Here is a 20,281-nt window from a genome sequence, read left to right as displayed (position 1 = left end):
CATTGCTGAAGAACCTGTGTCTGGGCTACCCATGCTGCCTCCTCATACAGCCATCAGAAATTACTGCACATTGGGCTCTCTCCACACCAGTGGTGGAGAGATGAACTCCCCTTGCTCTGTACTGCTGTGTACCCTAATGGATATAGGTATTTGTACTGTGTAAAATCTGAATAATCACAGCATACTAAATAATGTTCCTTCTTAGGGAAACAATTTATAGCAACAAGTCTTACATAGGTTGGTGAAGAAATTAAAGCTCTTTTGGGAGGGAAGGGATTGAAGGGAAAAAATTACAGCCCTTCCAAAGGACCTTGGAAGGTTGGAGAGGAACTGTCTGAAATTCAGCAAAGGCAAATGCAGTGTCCTGTACCTGGGGAGGAACAACCCCAGGCACCAGCCCAGCTGGGGACTGACCTGCTGGAAAGCAGCTCTGTGGAGAAGGACCTGGGGGAGAGCAGCCGCTCATGGGCCAGCAGTGCCCTGAGGGCCAAGGCCAGTGGTGTCCTGGGGTGTATTAGGAGGAGCACTGCCAGCAGGTCAGGGAAGTGATCCTGCCCCTCTACTCAGACCTGTGCAACTTCACCTGCAGTTCTGACCTCCTCAGGACAAGGCAGACATGGAGCTCGTGGAGTGGGTCCAGGGACTGGAACATCTCTCTCACAAGGAAAGGCTGGGGGAGCTGGGCCTGTTCAGCCTCAGAAAGAGAAAACTGAGAGGGGACCTCATCAGTGTCTGTAGGGAGGTGTCAGAGGATGGACCAGGCTCTGCTCAGTGGTGCCCAGTGATAGGACAAGAGGCAGTGGGCAGAAACTGATGCCCAGGAAGTTCCACATGAAAATAAGGAAGAACTTCTTTACTGTGCAGTGACCAAGCACTGGCACAGATTTCCCAGAGGGGGTGTGGAGCCTCTTCACTGGAGATATCCGTAAACTGTCTGGACATGATCCTGTACCATGTGCTTTGGGATGACCCTGCTTGAACAGAGAGGTTGGTCCAGATGACCCAGTGTAGTCCCTTCCAGCCTTACCCAGTCTGGGCTCTGTGAGAACAAGAATTGAGAATGACTAGAAACTCTGGGAAATGGCATGTTTTGCACTGATGAGCAAACATGAGCGCTCCTTGTGTGTGGCACCATTGTGATTATGCCTAACATGAGTTGTCAGTGTTCTGGAAAGGGGACTTGAAACCTGCAGGCAGGTGTGACAGCCCTCAGCTTTATTTGGTGGACAAGTAATGTTTTATAACTTTGCATAACATGCTGGCTCCAGGTAGAATGTAGCAGCGTGACCATGCTTGATTTCCTATGGATATTCCTTCTGCACCATCAAGAAATGTTTTCCTTTTTATCTTTTCTTTATTTTGAAAAGAAGAGATCTGCAAAGTTGTAATTTGTGATGCTTGAAGATTTCGGAGGAGGTTCAGGTGTGTACTGTGGGTATCTGTATGTCCATCTCTCTTAGGGCAATATATTTTTTCTTTCCAGCCAAAGATGCTTAGCCAAGGTCTCTGTCACAGAGAAAGCAACACATGTGCTTTGCTGGCCACAGGAATAAAATACTCCTGCTTTGACATGATACTGCTCTAGTCCTTTTGGCAATATCACAGTTGAATCAAGCTGAGGAAAAACAAAACTGGATTTGTTTGGGGTTTTTAAAAAGGAAAAAAAAAATCTTTCCTGGAATCATGTGAATGCTACAAACTGTATACAACTGACCCTTCTGCAGGCATCTGAAAGGGAAACTGTCCTCATCAGTTCATCACCCTGAAGAAAAAATAATAATTTAGTGTCAGCCTTGTTGCTGTGAATACAGTTAAGGAATAATAATCCCAGGAGGAGCAAATCATGCTCCTTCCAGTATTACTTTTTGTAAGTAAAGCTTTCTAAAGGAAAGCTAATTTACAGAGAATGGGTTTTAAGCACAATTTTTGTATTTGACAGTTTACTTCTGATTTTATTGAAAAACACTTGAAACAGTAAATCGGGTCAGAGTGCTGTGTGGCAGAACCAGCCATACAGCATATTTCTTCTTTGTCTTGCCTCAGTGATTGCTGCCTAAAACAACACAATTTCTTCTTCAGTTGACTGTTTTGGACAGGTCTTCCTTTCTGCTGCCCTGACAGCATCTTTACTTTTAAACATTGTTGTTCTTGTGGTCTGAGAATAATTGGAGCTTTCCTTTTTTTTCCCTCTACATTTGTGTTTTGCAGTTTCTATGTGTATGCAGCTGGGACGGGAGATTAGAGCTGGCTTGCCTTGCAGTTGTCTGGCCCACTGCTCCACAAGCTTCCCCACTCATGAGGTTTCCAAGAAAACAGGCTTTTCCAGTGCACCAGGCATCAGCTGTTTGAAGTTTTGAACTGAAACTGCTGTGTGTTCCTGCTCAAGCTTTGGTGCTTGCAAAACCATGCTTTAATCTTGCCCTCTTCATTTTATCTGTGCCACTGGACAGGAGAGCAGCTGGCAGGCCTGGCACTAAGTATGGGTCACTAAATAGCCTCTGTGTAAGTTTTGGGGGCAAATTTGGCACTGTTTGGATGGCACCACCCTGTTGTGATAGCCTGTAATTTTGGGGGGCTGGGCTGGGTGGCACTCAATGGTTAAAATAAATGCTGTGCTCAAATTAGTCCCCCTCTGTGTGCTGTGAGCCAGTGTAACCAGCCTGTAGCTGTTGTGGATGAAAGGCCTTCTCATGGTGCTGTGTCTCTGAGTGTAAACACTATTGCTCCTTTCTTGCAAGCCTCAGGTGCCAGGCACAGATGGGTCTCTGGGGGAAACCTCTACAGTGGTGTGTGTGATGTGTGTCACAGACAGTAAAGAGACTGCATGGCTGACAGTGTGTGCCATGATTGGAACAGATCTGGAGAGGAGGACCCTGAAATGGCCTTGTTTCATGTGGACTTGGAGCATTCCTGTGCAAACATCTCATTCTGGATGAACTGTCCTCTGGCTGCTTTCCCCTGGCTTGCATGGCCAATGCCATCATGTCTTCTGGAGCAGGAATGTGATTACTCTTCAGACTGCTGCTTCACTTGAAGGTTGCTCATCTTCTTTTACTTTGAGTTTGCTAAGCTTGGTGTTATTTTTCTCTCCCTGCAAAGACTTAGACTGGTGAAATAATTAGCAAGGACTAGTTAAGGCAGTTGCTCTGAGTTTATAGCTAGTTGTGGGGTTTGAGGAGTGTGTCAGTAGGAAGTTCACTATGATGGTTCCCTGAGTGCTGCAAACACATGTAGTCACAAGTCCTCTTGGATGCAGGAGGCATCCCTGAGGGTGCCTTTTTGGCTGTAGTGATGAGATTGCTTATTTGTCAAAATCTTGAGAAATAACTCTGTGAAGCAGAAAACTATAGTAGCAACTCAGGGGCATGGAGCAAGGACTATAGCAATCCCAGTATAAAGTTCATGGTATCAATTTTCATATGAATTTTGTAATGAATTGCTATCACACAGGATATTTAAAAACTGGATGTTTGCAACCAACTTGGTGTGATCTGGCCAGTGGTCTGGTTCCCCCTGTGCTAATGACCCTTTCAGGCTGGTCTCATCCCTTAGTTTTATTACTGTGGTAAAGCTGGCTGGACAGGGTTACCACTTCTGTCAAGGTTGCAACAAAGAGCTGTACCTGGTGGGCAAGGTGTAAGCTGACCCTGTCTCTTACATCTGTGTGATGCCGTGGACTCTGTCACAGCTGTAGCAGTAAGAAGTGGGCCTTTGTGGGGTTCTGTGGGCCAGTGGTGAAGTTATCAAGTTACTGCATGTGTGTTACAAATTACAAGATTTGGCCAAGCGGTAGAATCAGGTTTTCTCAAGGGGATCTGCCAGATTAGGCCCTGGTCTCTCTGATCTCCTGAAGATATACAGGGATACCATGTGCTGCAGAAAGATGTCAGATACGGCTGCTACTGCTGAATCACTTCAACCCTTGGATCTTTTATTATGTGGATTCGCTGCTGTAATTATTTCACCAGCAAGTGCTCCCGTGCCTGGTAGGCTGGTAACAAGTTATACAGACTTGGTGTGTTGTGAACATGGTTCCTGAGGCTGCCATTGTATGTCAGTGGTCCTGGAGCTCCCAGAACCACACTTACTTGCAGGCTTTCTTCAGTTGCCCTGCTCAGTCATGTGTTATAGAGCTACAGCTTCACCCAAGACCTTCTGTTTTCCTTTCGAAAGTATTCGTTTTACCTATCTTATATATGAAAATGTGTTGGTGCTGTCAGTTATCTTCCATATACTTCTAAGGAATTATTGAGGAGAAGTCTTAGGATGGCTCACGAGACCTCCGTTTGTGCAAGAGGAGTTGGAGAAATTCAGGGGATGTATTTGTCTTCTCTCCTTCTGCAGTGTGCTGTGAACCACAGCAGTGTGCTACCCCCTGCAGGCTCCTGTCCCAGGGCCCTGCATTCCCTGCTCCTGCTTGAGCCCTGTCCCAGAGCCAGCACTTTACTGCAGGGATCAGAGGTGTCCAGTAGTTGAGATGAGGAGTTACATGCACTTTGGTGACCATGATGGTGAAATGAGATACAGGAGTGCTGTGCCCTGTCCTGGTTCCTGCTGTGGGGTTCCCTCATTAGAGATGGCAAATTCCTGTTTGGAAAATCCCAAGGTCTCCAGAGGAGTGGTTCTCTGCATTATCCCCATCCTTGCCATTCAGGGTGTATCACTGATGTCCTCATCCTCAGAAGCAAAGAGAGCTCCTGTGGGTGACAGCGGTGACCTCTATGGTCATGGCAGTCTGAGACAGCCCCAAGTCAGAGCTGGTCTGGCAAGAACATGTATCTGGCCTGATCTGTGGCCTGACCCATCTCTTCCTTGGATGCAGGCAAGGAAACAACTGAGCTGCTGATTTTGTCCTTGCTCCCTATGTTCCTGCATTGTGTGATTTCACATGTGCCTATTGTGTCAAAGTGGCTGAATGATGGGCCAGCATCCAGGCTTGGGAAAGGAGGGTGTGCACACATCCAGCTCATCTAGTGGGCTGGAAACACACCCATCATGTGAAGGGGCACATGAGATGTGTCCAAGTGCAGGGTAGAGAGAGATGAAATGTTGCAGTATAAAACTGATGTCCCCATAACGAGCTGTGTGACCCCTGCTCGGTATTGGTCAGTTAAACAGTGTGGGAGTGCTTTACTGAAACGTGAGCTTAAGTAATGTTGCCATCCTAGCTGTGCTCTTCCAGGCTATAAAGCTGTTGCCTTTATCATCTTTAGTACCCTTACTGTTGTTTTTAAGGTAATAGACTCTACCTTCAGTACTGTATATCTTTGAAATGACTTGTAGTGCTTGAATGTGAAATGCCACTTGGAGGCCCAGGCTAGAGATGCTTTCTTTTTGTGGCAGCTGATTGAATGTTCTGGCTAGAAGAATGATGATTTAATGCCATTGGAAGGAAAGTTGGCTGACGTCACAAGGAGTTTCTTAACACTTCTCTTACGCTAGCATAAACATCTTGCAAGAGAACTGTAAGAGGGTGGCTCCTCAGAGACATTTAGCCTGGATTGAATAAAGAGCAAGAGGTGTCCATTAGGAAATGTTACTGCGCTGAAGTGGCCCAGACTGATTGACAGGTCTTTTTCATCTTAAATTGAAGTTTGCACTGGAAATTATGTTTATGAGGTGTTCCTGCATAGGCAATTTGAGGTGTCAAAATCCAGAAGCTGGGAAGCATTGGACCAAAACATCCTCCACAAAGAATCTATAGTAACTGAAAATATAACTTTGGCTGGAGTGGCAGAAAGCTTTCTTTTGTATTGTATAAACCAAAAATTGCTCCCAGAAAAGCTGCTGCATGTTGGGAAAGAGAAAGCAGCCATCCTGAAGATGGCAGTGATGCTCTTCTCAAACGAGCCCTATTTACTGACTGAGCGCTGCTGTTCTTTGAGAGCGACTGACCCACCCGCTAACTCTCCCTCCTATAAATTACTGCAATATTGCTTTTCCCTTCAAAGACTCAGTGATCCATTGCTCTCTTTATTTCTCTCCCCATTTTGACACATTAACACAACTTGCTTCATGCTCTGGCTTTGCAAATGAGGAGCAATTGAAGTGGGAACGTAATTGTGTGTCTGCTCTCAAGGAGGGAATGCGTTTCGAAACAGAACAGTCCTGGACTCCGAAGTTGTACCTCTGCTGATCTGCAAGTCTCTAAAGGATTTTGAAATATGCTAATCAAAAGCTAATTAAACATTTTAATTATTTTTTACAGTGTGAGTTTTGTTACAGAAGGCTCTCTCTAGGTTCTTGTCATGGGTAGCTCTTGTTCAGGAAGCAGAGCAGGAAGGTTTCAGTCAGTTACTTAGCTGAAGGACACTCAGCCTCACAGGCACCATCATCTTCAGTGTCTGTCCCTCTTTACCTATGGTAGAGAGAGCTGTCTTGTCAGTGAGGCTTTGGGAATGATGCTGTTCACAGTTCATCAGCTGCTTCTCTCCAGCTGAATGTTGCTCCATACTTGGCCAGCTCACAGCCCCTCCTATGCTTTGGACTCATATTTACCCTTCAGGTCTGAGTCCTGGTCTCTGCAGCCCCAAATATCTCCCCAGCAAAGGGATGGCTCATTTGGGGCTTGGATCTGGAAACCCTTGAAAGAACTAAAGAGAGAACAAGCCCACCCCCTCTGCTCAGGGGATAGATTTATTCTGCAGCCTAGGGAAGCTGGAGATCAAACCATGGGAAATTTCTGTGGTCTGAACCTAGACCAGCATTTGCAGTTACTACTATAAAATGCTCTGTGCATCTGTGTGTGCACAGCTCTTTCATCACCTCCTGTGCTGCTTTTGTCAACACTGTAAGGTTACAGGTAAACCTTTGCTGCAGGTAAGGGAGGAGCTGATACTGGGCACTGTAGGGATTTCTTTAACCTGCTATACCTCCCTCCCACCCCTTGGCTGGAGCTTTTGTTGGATTCTTATTCCTCAAAACTGTTTGGTGTTTTGGGGTTTTTTTGTGTTTTAAATAATGTCACTAACAACAGCCACAGCTAGAGACTGCATACAATGCAGGGAAATTTCTGGGGTCTGATTAGCCTGAGGCTGAGAATATCCCACACTCGATTTCTCCTGTAAAGGAAGAGTCTAGCTCTCTGAATCTTCACTGCGCTTTCGGGTCTGAGCAAGCGGCCAAGGCTGTGCTGAGCCGTCCAGAGAGTGACTCCGAGGGGCTGTGTAAGGGGATCGGAATTTGGTCAGTCTGCGCCGCTTCCTCCGCAGCAAGGCGTTGGAGATGAAGAAGGGCTGCTGGAGCCAAGCGCTGGGCTGGGTTTTGGGGACACAGCGAGGAGTGCCAGGGGCAGCAGACAGCCTGAGCCCCTCTTCAGACACAGCCTGATGCTTTGATAAACCACACAATGCCTGAGCACCAGGGAGCAGGGCTCTGGACCTAAAACAGTGTGTGACCAAGTCACTGATGAGATTGAGACTCCCTTTTTAAGGAGATTTTTGGGCAAGGATAGCAGATATGCTGATAGGGATGGTGTAGGCTGTAAATGGGGAAAGCAGACAAATCTACATTGCGTGAGTTTCTGTGCTAATCGAGCTGTATTTCTTCTTCAGGAGTGATTTGGCCATTCAGCAGTTCTGTCACCCCCTCTAATCAACAGCCTGTTGCCTGAAATGCCCATTTCTCAGCAGGCAAACAACATCAGTGCTTGCTGAATATCAGCTTTCAAGCACGAGATTTGAATTTGGGCCAGGAGGAAGGGCTTGTAACTCTTTAGTAGCATCACTGGAAGATTAAAACCAATCAGGATGCAGAACAAATGCTGCTTCCCACCCCATCAGTGTCTATTAGTGCTGCTGACCATTAGGTGCCATCTCGCAGAGGAGGAATTTTTCAGGAAAATGCACAGAAATAATTTGAATTTTTCATAGGGAGTCTCACACAGTGAATAGCAAACCAAATGGGCTCCCAGGATTGGTGTTGCTAGATTTGCCGAGTCCCACAGGAATTCCCTTCCTCTCACTTTTTTATTCTGCTGTCTGAATGCAGCTACCAGTGAAGCTCATTAGGGTGGCTCAGCCCGAGTGCAAGTGCTGCAATGGGAGTGTGTTGTGCTGCATGGTCTGTACCAAAGTCAGACCATTACTCCCAGCATTCCAACTCGTGAGGGGTGTGCCCAGCCCCAAGTGTCTGGCACCACTGCTTTGGAGACAGTGGCACATCATGATGACATTGTCAATGTATGTCAGTGCTGCCACTATACCCCTTGTCCCCTGGCACTGCCTGAAATGCTTTGCTTGCCATGCTTTGATCAGCTCCATGGGCTTGGTGGATGCTAAAGAAACCTGTCTTCTCTTCTCCTCCAGTTCAGCTGTGGCTCAGCAGGGCCCCAAAAGGACCCCCAGCAGGAGCCCCAACAGGCACATTTGACTGGGCATCTCTGCTGCGGCTCCCTGCTCTCTGTATTGGTGCTGCCTAACCTGGACAGCTTGGCCATTTCTGTACCTCCTTCTTGCAGAAAGAACCCTCTCACTCTTGGTGAGACAGTGGCTGTAAATCTGGCACAGCCTGCAGCATGTGGGGGGCTCTCAGGGTCCAAAATGCTGCTGTGTGTTGCTGGACCAGCACTGGCTGCTCCAGCACACCTGTTCTGGCACCTGCCCTGTGTGCTGCTTTATCACAGAATCATAGAATTGTTTGGGTTGGAAGGGGCCTAGTTCAGCACCCCTGCCCCTTCTGCTAGACCAGAGCCCTGTTCAGCCTGGTCTTGAACACCTCCGGGGTGGGGAGTCCACAAGTGCTTTGGCCACCTCTCTGCATATCTGTGGAATTCCTCAGCTTGCACCTTCTCCAGAGGTGTGAGGGGAGAGATTGGTGGGCTTGAACCTATAATACTCAAGAAATCACTAGGTGGTGTAGACTGAAGTTCGTGGTTTACCATCAAATTCCTTTGGTGACCTGGTACACAAAAGAACACACGTTTGGGCAGGAGCTGAAACCATCCTCTGTTGAGATTGTGGATCTGAGGACCACGATCAACCTTCACAGCTGTAAGGAGCATCTTTTGGCCCTCCTCTGTATAAAACCAAAGCCAGCTGCTTCCACAATAAAGATCTCCCCACATTCCTGCCTTGGCAGACTGAAAGCAGAAGGGGCTGCAACCTGGGCACACATAGTGATGTAATGTCATGACTCACTTGTATTGAGGGACCCAGTCAAGGCTGGAGAGCTCTTGCTTTAGCTATTACAAAATGGGTGGTGAAAATTCGTTGGGGAAAAAAAACAAAACCCCAAAACAATAAATGAATCCAACACTGTCTGGAGGAAAGAGAAGTAAAGCAGACTGCACATGAATAATTAAACTTCCAGAGAACTGAATAGATAATATTGTATATCAGTAAGTCCTATGGTCTTCCTGTATTGCTTTATACAGTCGACCTGTAAAAGTGTTTAAGCTTGGGTCCCCTGCATTGGGAAGCTCTTTTCTTATTCTACCTTTCTTACATGCTAGAAAACCACTTTAACACAGTTTTCAGCACCTAATTTGTATATTTATGTGTGTATATATATGTGCATATATAAAATACTGATATTTGTAATGGACAAGCTATTAATTACAGTTCCTGGGAGAAAAAGAAAAAGTAGCTATGGTAATGTTTTTCCTGTAACAAAACATCTGGGATTAGATAATAATATATTTCTATAATTACTGTAGAAAATCAAATGTTTGTAGCAAGCAAAGTATAAGTTAGAATTGCTTTTCTAGAAATTTAGGAGCTGCTAAGCTCCCTCAGACCTGCAAGCCTTCTAGCCCAGGATTTTGACAATGACCAGAATAGGGCAGACCAAGGGTGTTCCAAGAAACCCTGCAACAAGCAGTTAGGTTATCCCTTATCTCAGAAAAGTTTCCATTCCTCCCCTTCCCTCTGTAATTAGAGGTTAGCTAATGCCTCTCAAATCATTAGAGTTTACATCTTTCCTGAGACTTCATTTCAAAAATAACATTAAATATTTACTGCTCTAACTCTGGTCATGCTCGTTGCTCATCAAAATGTCTAATCGTGGTTGGAGTCTTGCCAGGGCTTTGTTATCTTTCAACTTCATTCCATTTTCCTCTGCATGATAATTTAAGGATGGGTGAGAGCTGTAGAATGACCAAATAAAGAATGGTAAGTTTGTGGAAATTACTGGAAAACAACAAACTTTTTTTCTATCAAAGTTTTTCCATTTCGTGTAACATTCTGTTGCAGGAGCACAAAAGCACAACACCACCACATTTTAGGGTTGTTTTCCATCTTGATATCTCTGTGTTGGTGGTAATACTAAAGCATGTTGCCCAGAGGTGGCCCTTTCTGGGAGCTGCAATGTGCTGCTGGCTCTGAGCCACCTCAGGTGCTGGGGTTCAAGACCTTGGCTGGACCAGCCCCCTCCTCACCCTTCTCACGTGCTGAGGGTGGTTCTTGAGGGCAGAGCTGCAACTATTGCCCTGCAGAGAACAGACAAGGGGACTGCTGGTGACCCAGGCACGGAGCTGTTTGGGCACGAGGGATTTTATAGGGCCTGGGCACAGCGTGCTGGGGAACCTGTGCCAAATGAGGCAGGTAAGTTGTGCCAGTATGGAGGCAGATGTGGCCCTTGTGGGTGACATAGCCACCTTTGGCATAGAGGGGAAGCAGAGTCAGACACAGAATTCAGCTTCATGGAGATGCACAGCCGGCTGGACACACCCAGGCTGCCTGGGGATATGTCTCCAGTCAATTGCCAAATACCGTCCTTGTGCTGAAATGGAGCACAGAACAGCCCGCAGCAATGTTTGATTTTCCTGTGATCCAGAGGCTGGGGCTTTGTAACAGGTGAGAGCAGCCTCATTGCAGCCTCAAGGTTTGAACTGATGGTGGTTCACTGCAGCTGGCAGCTTGCTGGAGCACAGAGCTCTTCTGAGACACCTTGGTCTGTCTGGAATTAGCCCCATGGAGCTGGGCTGGTGTCTCTGCCAGGCATGCAGATACTGGGATGAAAGCAAGGCACTGGGGAATGAAACAGGGCTCTGGTAGGATGATACCTCATCACAGACTCCCTGTTTGGAGTTAGTGATGGATGAGATCCTGCTGATAAACTGTCTACTGTGATATTATCAGGATGGATCTCAGTGTTGAAAGCTGATTTTGATGTGGTGGAGTTTAGTTTTCTTCCTACTCCTATCAGTGATAAGACAGTGATATTTAGCTGGGATAAATACTCTGCTGTTATTCTGCAGCTAGGGCTTTCTTTTTTCCCCCCTCATTTTCTTTAATAGCAGGCATTATTATAAATGCATTACTGTGTTCAGGAGGGAGTTGTGAAACTGGCAGTTGAGAATTTCTCAGTCTCTCTTGTTAAAGGGAGGCAGCTTTTGCTCAGACTGAGTCAATATTTAATCTTAGATCCATCCTTTCCTGTATCTGCCTCCATGGTCAAAGCTGCTGAATAGTGGGGAAAACAAATGTCAACTTCTTTTAGAAGTTCAGTGAGTGCTCAGTAAATATTCTATTTAGTATGGAGGAAGCTTTTCATTTGGAAGAAAAAATCATAGGCACTTTCCAATGTTAATAGGTGGATCTTCAAAATACAAAGCATATTCCTAATAATACACTCTACTACTAATAATGGTGTGCTTATTTGTATTTGTGTGCAAATGAAGGTACCTCAGAACTTTTGATTTAAAGATTGAGCACACAGTGCTAGAAGCTGTAGAAAGGGGTATAAAATAAGAGACCAGCTGTTCTGTTGATCAGACCAGTGTGATTATTGATTACAGATTGGAATACAACATGGGATAGAAGAGACAAATGAACTGGAAGATCTGACTGCTCATAAAAGGAAATATTTCAAAAATGACCGTATCCTAATTCACAACTTAATGGTCCCCAGGTGGCACGATTTACAGTAGGGCTGCCCACATATAGGGGGTAGAATATAATTTATTTGCTTGCTGTGGATGTTGAAACCATACAGTGCTCACATCCAAGAATAACGGTTTCCATTTAGTGGACAAAAAGGTTAAGGTGTGGTACCAAAGAAAACCTATGGGGAAGCAGGGAATTGAGAGCACGTCTCCCAAAGCCATGTCAAACCACCCTAACCATTGCTTAAAATCACACTTGTCTTCAGGATTCAGTTATTGCTCCAGCAGCAATTTATCCGGATGAGCAGAGAGCACCAGGCTCTTTTCCTGCAGCTGCAGCTGATTCAGATCCTGGTGCTGTCTCCAGCGATGTGGAATTGCTCTTTGTCGGGTTCGTGGCTGGTGCTTCCCTGCACGCGATCACGGGGGCTGATGCAGTTAAGTGCAAGGTTTGGCCTCCACCCCCAGTGCCCCTGACAGAGTGGCTGAGGTAGCACATAAACCCATCCTCATGCATTTAGATGTCTTCATCAGCAGAGAGAACCGTTTGGGAAGGAGACATTTAAAAATCTCTTTGCTGGGTTTATAGGTTCTTTAAAGCCACTTAGTCATTAGATAGCAGGTTAAAATTAGTCCATACAAGATGAGGCATCAACAGAGTCTTTTCCCAAAGCTCCTTATTAGCATTGATTTTTCAGTCAGGAGAAGAGTCAGGTATGGAAGATTAAATTAATGATGCTGCGGTCGGTATGGTTTGCTGGAAGTGCCTGGCATCTTGTGCAGGGATCTTGTCACGTGTTTTTTCATGATACAAGAACCAAAGATTCAGCAGCAAGAACACATAAAGGTCGTTCTCATTTTAGGGTGTTATTTTGACTGTGGTGAAAACTACTTTTCCTCCTCTGTCTTTCATTTCACTAATAGATGGTGGATGACATGACATGATCCTCATTTTTCAGAACTCCATTTAGAAAATTTCATGGTGATTCTGCCCTTCAAAGTCATCCAAACACTTAGAAATAGTAAATTGATTCTTTCAAGAAAATCCAGTAAGAATATTTTTTTGTTGTTTGGTTGGTTGGGGTTTTGTTTGAAAGCCATGTGTGAGGGAATGCTCTGCAAAATAGTATGCTGGAAGGAGGGGATGTGTTCCTAGTTCTTGTGTCTCACTGCTTGGCTTTTGCAGACCAAAGGGCTGATGCAACATCTTGAAATTGATGGGACTTTTTCCCCTGGCATCCGTGGGCAGCAGAGAGGTGGGATGGGAGGAGGCAGCCTGGCCAAGGCTGGAGCATTCTCTGGTACCTTCAGGTATCTCCTCGTGACTATGGGAGAATCTAGGTGGCTGTGGTCAGGTGTGTCAGATCAGTCTACAAAGACACGTAGTGATAAAATAAGGGGAATTCTGATAGAGAATAGGTTTTGATTGGATATTCAGAAGGAATTCTTCAGTGTGGGGGTGGTGAGATGCTGGAACAAGTTACTCAGAGAAGCTGGGGATACCACATCTCTGGAAATGTTCAAGGACAATATCTGGTGCGATGGGGCCCTGAGCAACCTGGTCTAGTAGAAGGTGTCCTTGTCCATGACAGGGAGGTTGGAACTATATGATCTTTAAGATCCCTTCCAATCCAAACCATTCCATGATGATTCTATGATGGTGGGTTTATTGCTGCTATTTTCTGAAGGGTAACACTTGAGCCAGCACAGGTGCAGTTATAAATTCATGGCAGAGACCCTCAGGTTGTAAAGTGTCTGCAAGACAAGGAGGCCACAAAACTCGTGCAAATATATCCTGACATTTTCCATTTTCTTTTTTTTTCTACACTGGAAGCAGCAAGGACTGGATAGCCTGATGTCTGTGTACTTGTGGTGTTAAGTGATTGCACCATGGAGCTTTATTGAGAAAAACCTGTAGGCTATTTTGTTTTCCACCAGTGAAATCACCAGAGTTGTAACCCTGTGCAAAGCTGTAATTAAAAACTTCTTAAATGAGAATCAATGATAATAATCATGATCTTTGCCTGACAGTTGACTGGTCACCAGTGTTCTCTGTAGACATAGTTAAAGTCCTGCTGTTAAGTGAGAATTCCTTTTTTGGATTGTTTGTTTTTCCTTGAATAATTTCACAGACCCATTTCCCATTCCACAGGACAGTTCCAGCCCATACTGGTTGGTCCACACCTTACAGGCTGCAGACCACTGAGGATTGGACTAATGCATCACATGGTGGGGAGATCTCAGAGGCTGTGGGGGAACTGATGAGGTGACTCCTCTGAAGGAGCTGGCCTGAAGGTGACCACAGAGGGGTCACAGGAAGGAGCCAGCTCTGTTTATTGATGGTCAGTGTGGTGTTCATGTGCTGAGCCCTGTGGGGGTGGTGGCCTCTCTGGAGAGAGGGGACAGTAGCTAAGGAGATTTATGAAGGAGGGACTTGAAATACCAACTGTATCTCCCCTTTTAGTAATTTTTTGCATGTCTTTAGACTCTCTTTTAGGGGGATTATGCAGGTTTACAAGCCTAAATTTTGCCTTGTGGGAAGAAATGTGTCCCAATATTTGTTTCTTTGGATGCTAACATGCCAAGCTGGGGTCCTTGAGGAACATGTGACCTCCTGTCACAGCAGCTTCTTTAGCTTTCCTTCTTCCTTTCCCCAAAACAATGTGTTTGAGCACTGCAGAACATGTCATCAACACTAGAGCAGCCAGTTGCTTTATTCTAGTTGATGCCATCATTTCATAAATTAGATCAAAAGACAACACTGGGTCATTCTGTCCTGACTGAAGTGATTAAGTAGATCTGTGCTATTAACTGCAGTTAACTTCTGAAAATGTCAGACTTCCTGCCAAGATCTTGCAATGATTTAAATAAGCATCTGCTGGCTGAGGATTCAAACTCCAGATTGGAGGCAATAATTTGTAACTCCTAAGTGAAAACCCATGGATTGAGCTGCCCCCTTGGACCACTGGATCCTTCATCTTGCTGCCCCTTGGTGTTGTAGTTCTGCACAGAAAACTCCTGTGCCTAGCAGTTTAGTATCATCTTTATGGTTTCTTTCCAGCTGAGATATCACATAGCTGACAGTTGTTTATTGAGAGGCAGCAGTGCAGAGGGAGAAGTTCTAAGGAAATTAAATATACTTTTAAAGTGGCAAATCTTTTTCTGCATATTCACTCTGTTATTTCAGTGGCTCCCCTAGACAACTGGCAAGTATTTTGGCTGTGTCTGAGAGATTTTGGAGAAGGAAGGAACCTTGGCACTGGCTTTAAATGCAGTAAGACGTAACTGAGAGGAGAAGAAATTGCTGCTCTAAGGAGGGAGAGCATTTGCCGCACTGCAAAATGGCACAGGGAGCTTTTACTGCAGGCTGAGAAGGGATTAACATCCCTGCAGCAGTGTTTTGAACTGCCTCCTGATTGTCTGGAGATCGCTCAGGACCTGCTGCCCCCCTGCCGTGGCAGCACCGGCCGTTAGCATTCTTCATCCAGAAATGGATGCTGAATCACATGTCAGGCCCTTTAATAGTTCCCTTTAGGATCTGAGGACATAAAACATTAGGAAACTTGCAGTGCTGTAATAAAAGCCACTGGGGATGTTTGGTAAGATAAACTATTAGAGGTTTCATCCTGCATAAGTAGTATGTATATATATATATATATATATATATATATATATATATATATGTCTCTGTGTGTGTGTATGCATAATGTTGGCTTCAGATGAAGTGCACAGACAGAAAGTCAAAGCTTACTGGCCTCTTCCAGTTCAGGGCAAGACCTTTGATGTTGCTAACATGTGAAAACACAATCGATGCTGAATTTTCTGTATTAAGTTTTATTGTATTCTTAGGATTGCTTTGCAGCCTTATGAGGATGCAGCAGAAATAAAATGCCGAATTTTTACAACTGCAATGCCCTTTACATTGACAGTGTAAAGGCAGGGCTCCCAGCTTTTATTTCCCTTGGAATTTTAAATGTTGTCTTGCCTATTACACTAAACTTCTCCGAGATCCAGTTAACTTTATTGCTACAACAGGAATATTCCCCTGGTGCTGTGAGGCTGCAGGAAGCAGGTCAGACTGGTGGAACAGTAGGGGAAGGACAATGGAGTTGTCTGGCCTGTGCCTATGTCCTTGCTGGTCACTGTTCCAGGACATTTGCTAGGCTTACCATTGCCTTTGCTTCCAGTGGAAAGATTCAGAATTGTGGGTGTTTGGATCAGTGTGTTCACTTGCAGGCTGTTAGGCGTAAGGTCACTGTCGCTCAGTTCCTGACGTGGTTTAATGGCAAGGTCCAGCTAGGTTTGCTGGGTTCAACATCGTGTTTGGGTCTCTGCCTCAGCAAAGAAAGAGCCTCTCCTGGCTCATCACTGCAATGGCAACTCAGCTTTGGAGCAATGACTGTGGGGCCTGGGACAGATGGGGATGGTAAATCCTCCAGCCTGCATCGTGTTAAGGGCGTTCTTCCACACAAGTCCTACAGGATTGTCCTCTCTCTCCAGGTGAGGATTTTCCATTTGTGAAGGTAAGAGTGCTGAACTGTGCAGGGCATGTTTCTTTCCTGTTAATTCAGTGCTGTGCCAGGAGAATTGGCCCCTGGTGGGCTGGTGTCAGTGGCTCCAGGCATTTCCCTTCCTGGAATGCTGCAGCCATATGGACACGAGGACACACGTCGCTCTCACAGCTGGTGGTTTTGCTGCAGCTGACATTTTTCCCTTTAAACTTTCAATTGCCTGAGACAATACTCAAGCTCATAAGCAGGCAGTGTGGCTGTGATGATCCTTTGCTTGTTGGCTGTAAGAATTTATTTGCTTGTTTATCACCCACCCTTGTAATACTTTAAACCCAAGGTCAGGACAAGAAAAGATTAAAAAGCCTATTTTATAGTCTTATGTAAATACCAGGGCCATCAGAGGCATTATCCCAGTAGGATGTTAGACCTCAAATTCTTATATTCTTGTATTTTTGCATAACTTTGTCAATGTTCTCTGAGAGCAAAAACTGTTGTGTTACACCCTCAGCTGCTACAAACTGGCACAATGCCAGTGAAGTCAAAGGGGAACAATAATTTACATCAACTGAGTTTTCTGACATTGTGAAGTGGTGAAGAGGGGACCCAAATTGTTTCCCCACATGCCCTATACTGAGTGACCTGCTGTGTCCAACTTCTGCATGGCAGATTTATCATTTTCTTGTGCTGCTTGGCAGTTTCAGTCTAACCCCTTGTCTCCATTTCCTTCTGCCAAAAGCAAAATAAAAGAAATTAGCCAGGTCTCCATCATTCTGGATGCATCTCAAAATCCCTTGGAAATAATGTTACTGTATTCTAGTAATATTTGGCATGTATTTTTTCCATCAGTGGTGTATGGCTACTAATTATGGGCTTTTCAGGGAGTTGCACCAAGCTGTCTATGGGAGTAAGGAGTACTGAGGATCTTAAAGCAAGTAATTAATCTCCATTACAATTTGGGATGACAGATGTTGTTTAGTGAAACATGATAAAGAACCCCAAAGTCCAGTAGGAGATGGTTTATCATTTTTGCATTATATATGGGTGTGGGTAATATATATTTTTTTCACCTGTTTCTCTGATTTATCATTTACATATCATCTCCAGTAAATTTCTTGTAGGAACTTGTTTTTTGACCATGGAATTATTTTAACCACATATTTATTTCCTTAAAATTATTTGTCTACCTTTCTTTTTTTTTTTTTTGCTGCTTCCTCCCATCAGTTTTTTTTTTTGCTTTCCACAAACAGAGTCATTCCCAACCTCTAATATTAATGATATCCAAATATGAATTTGGTGCAAATTTGCCAGATTACTACTGATTTCTCTGACAGAGGGAATGGAGAACATAACTTATGAGCTGTGAGTGCTCTTTAGCCTTTAGTATAAGTGCTTTTTTATGGGTCCAGGTACCACAGTGATGGAGCACAGATGGGGCTTGGACACATAAGTATGAAGCAGGGAGCAGTAGGGGTGCCAGGATCTGCACTTTACCTAAAGGCTTTTGTTGCTCTGCACCTTAGTGACAAGTTCTCACCTCTTTCATACCAAATTGTGTGGCAGTTAAATGGAAGAGCAAAGAAGAGCTTGTTTCTCTCAAGCTGCTGGTGTCTAATATGGGACCTCCCAACACTGGACTGACAACAGGAAGAACACATGGCCTCAGATGGGGTCAAGCAGAGGGCGAGGCTGAGAAAAATCTGCTTTATTTCAGCCTCTCTTACCTGGTTGATCTGAACCTCATCACTATTTCAGCTGAGAGATTGAGACACAGTGAAACATTGTATGAGAACTTGAATCTCTCCAGGTATCTTTGCTGAGAAAAAACTGCAGTGTTTCCTCCTCAAGCTCAAGTTGACTTGGGGACCCACCAGTTCCAAATATGCTCAGCTTGTGAAGAAATGAGTTATTTTTTTGCATTCAAATTGTGTGCACACCATATGCTGTGGGAGAAGAGAAGGCAAGTTGTGCTGGGTTTAAAGTGCAACCTTTTCACGTGCTCCCTTTACTCCTCCTGTTCTTTCCCCAGACTGGGAGTCCTTTTTACTCTCCTGCCCTTAACCTGAGCTCTGTAGGACACCAGCTAAGGGAACATATTTGCTTTGTATGGTGAATTAATGAGTTCAAATGGTCACCTTACACAGCAGAGATGTGTGGGAAAGAAAACCTGTGTCAATGTGAAACATGTGTGTGCCTGTCCAGAGGATGAGGCATCTGATTCATAAATCAGTGGCAGGGAGGTAAGGAGAGATGTGTGGGTTTGGTAATAACTGTCAGACTTAAATGGTGCATTTTATTCTTTTTCATCTTAAGTCTCCCAAGAAGATCATATTTTTGACTTACATGTTTTCTCTCTGGTGCTGGCCAGAGCTTAAAGCATCCAGAAGGTCAATGTGTTCCCATTTCATGTCATCTTGTGATTCCTGGTGATCCTGTGGGCACACAAACCCTTTTGGGATCTGCAGAGTCCTCGTTTGGGGAAACAAAAGCAGGCTGCAAAAGCTGTCTGAGAACTGTGTCTTGAATGTCCCTCTGGGTGGGTTGAAACTTGGAGTGTGTTAATGCTGCAGTGAGTGGGATGCGAGGAAATTCAAAAACTGCCTATCTGTGCTGGAAGCATTTCCAGCACAGACACAGGAATATGTTGTAGGGGAGGATGTAGAATGTATTGTTCTGCTTGTATCAATTGCTCCTTTAATAAAGACTCTGACTGAATTTGCAGTAGCTCTAGACATCAGACAGGGAGTTCTTCCATTGCAGTGAAATCTGTAGCCCATGGAGAAGCTGCCTGGGGCAGGCAGCTCCTGGAGATGGAGTCTGAGACCAAAAAATACCTTTGGGACTGAGCCTGTATTTGACAAAATCTCCTCTTCCCTAGTGTGATTTCATGTTAGTCATTATAGCTGTGGATGTTGAAGAGAGCCCCAAACCTGGGTGCTGGACTTGACTGTGGAACCAGGCTGAGCTATGAAGAGCTGGTCTAGGTCAGAGAAAATATAGATGGAAACAATCCTGTCCATTTTGCCAGAGGACAGCAATTCCATCTGATATTTTAGAAAGGCCTCTGTTTTTAGCCTTGGCCTATCGGCATTAGCAGCCCCTGAGCATTGCCTTCAGGGCTGAGGGAGAGTAAGGCTGTGCTGAAGTAAACCATATCATGTCTTCTCCCACACTGCAAAGGTCAGGCTGGTCCTGCCACAGCTCTGCAGTTCCTGTTTACACCATACATGACATTCCCAATCCCTTCAGCACTTGTGGTACAGTTTCTGCAGCTCTTCCTTGATAACTAACTCCAACTGGCACAGCTGAGACATCAGCAGGATGAATCCTTGGAGTGCAGCCAGCTCTGGCTTTGATTTTGCCCTTGTGTCACTGATGTCAAGCCTTTGAACAAGGCCTTCTACAGTGTGGGGCAGATGCATGCAAGAAGTGCGTTCTTGCCTTGTGGGGACAACCAGAGTCACAAGATCTCAAATGGGATGCCAGAGTGCAAGTGTTTGTTGTGGTCCAAGCGACGACTTATTTCCTCCTCCAGTGACGCAAACTTGTGTCATTTCCGTTTGGTGGCTGAGCGCGTGCAAGGGCAGATGCTGCCCACCCCAAATTCCTCCACTTGTATGTGTGCAAACCCAGAAATGAGGGGCTCCATGCAGAGATGACTGGGTGGAGTCACTTGGTCCATGGGCTGCTGGAGCTCCGAACCAAGAGCTGTGGGGCTGGAAATCTCTGAATGAAGATTGGGAGAGTGGGGGGTGTGTAGCATCTCATGCAGCTGAGACTGGCAAAGGCTGGTTCTTAAACTTCTCCAGCTGCAATCAAGAGCTCCCCAGCAAGAGCCAAACATTTGCCACCAACATCTATAAGAGCTGTGGGGAAGAAATAGCATACTCTTAACTAGTCAGTGATAATAACACCACTCCTGCTCCTTGCTTTTGTTGTAGGTGTGTGG

The sequence above is a fragment of the Vidua macroura genome, chromosome 1 (assembly GCF_024509145.1).
Source record: "Vidua macroura isolate BioBank_ID:100142 chromosome 1, ASM2450914v1, whole genome shotgun sequence".
Lineage (NCBI taxonomy): Eukaryota > Metazoa > Chordata > Aves > Passeriformes > Viduidae > Vidua > Vidua macroura.
This window is presented reverse-complemented; position numbering follows the sequence as displayed.